This window comes from Arachis hypogaea, chromosome 16 (assembly GCF_003086295.3).
Source record: "Arachis hypogaea cultivar Tifrunner chromosome 16, arahy.Tifrunner.gnm2.J5K5, whole genome shotgun sequence".
NCBI classification, from domain to species: Eukaryota; Viridiplantae; Streptophyta; class Magnoliopsida; order Fabales; family Fabaceae; genus Arachis; species Arachis hypogaea.
The window spans coordinates 14,750,990-14,752,188 of NC_092051.1; positions in this window are offsets into that span (position 1 = coordinate 14,750,990).

The following is a 1,199-nucleotide window of genomic DNA, read 5'->3' on the forward strand; positions in this document are numbered from 1 at the left end:
ATTGTAAAGTGTCCTTTGAGCTTTTAGAAGTGGGTATTAATTAGACACTTAATATGATTTTGGTAAAAATTTGTTTCACTTTATTTTTGGTAACCTCGACAGGGTGTTGAATCAAGTTTGTATGAAGATTTCAGTTTGGAGAACAGATACGACTTTTCTAAAAAAGAGTGACACAACTAGAAAATTGCTTAATACAGACAGATTTAGTCTTTATTACAGGCGAATTTTTGATTACCGACAAAATTACCAATGGATTTTGTCCCTCTGTAAAAGCCTCGCCGGAAATTATTTACCGACGAATTTTTTTCGCCGGTAATTTACCGACAGATTTTTACTAGTTACCGACATATTTTCTCTCGGTAAATTCTCCCCTCCATTTTCCTTGAACGTCAAACTTTCCGACAGATTTTTCGCCAGTAATTAGAGACAGATTTTCCATTGGTAATTAGAGATAGATTTTCCGATCGATTTTCCATCGGTAATTAGAGACAGATTTTTCGACGGATTTTCCGTCGGTAATTAGCGACAGATTTTTTGTTGGTAATTAGAACCTTGTAAAACCATTCTAAACTCTGAATACAGACAAAAAATCCGTCAGTAAGGTAAAATAATTTTTTTTAGATTTTTTCATTGCAAAATAAACTTGTTTTCATACAAAATAAATATAAATTTAATAAATACAAATTTTTATCTAATTTGTATTTGAATATTTATAATATTTCAAAAAATAAATAAATTTATCGTATTATCAAACTAAAAGAAAAGTAGTATAAACAAGCAAGTCAATATAATTCAAAACATAAATAAAGTGTATTGATACATCAACTATAATTCTCAGTATATTGTTCAACCATACTAAAACTATCAGCTATAGTCTTTAGTGTCATCATAATCCTCATCTGAAGAGATTGAGGGTGGCGGCTTTGTAAAGCAACATGGCAGGCTTCTTTGATTGGCATCTACAAGATAATGTTACAAAAGAAGCAATGTTAATATGATATCTCAAATTGAATTTGCACAGCAAAACAACAGGCTCCTTTGAGTGAATGTTTGTCTATATTTTCCGGAATAACCTGATGGATCAATAACATTCTGAAGTAACTATTTATAAGGCTCTACCTAATTAATAGCTTTAACTTTTAGGATTCTTTTACATTATTACTATCTCAACAAGAAGCACCTATGAGACTTTTATTCAT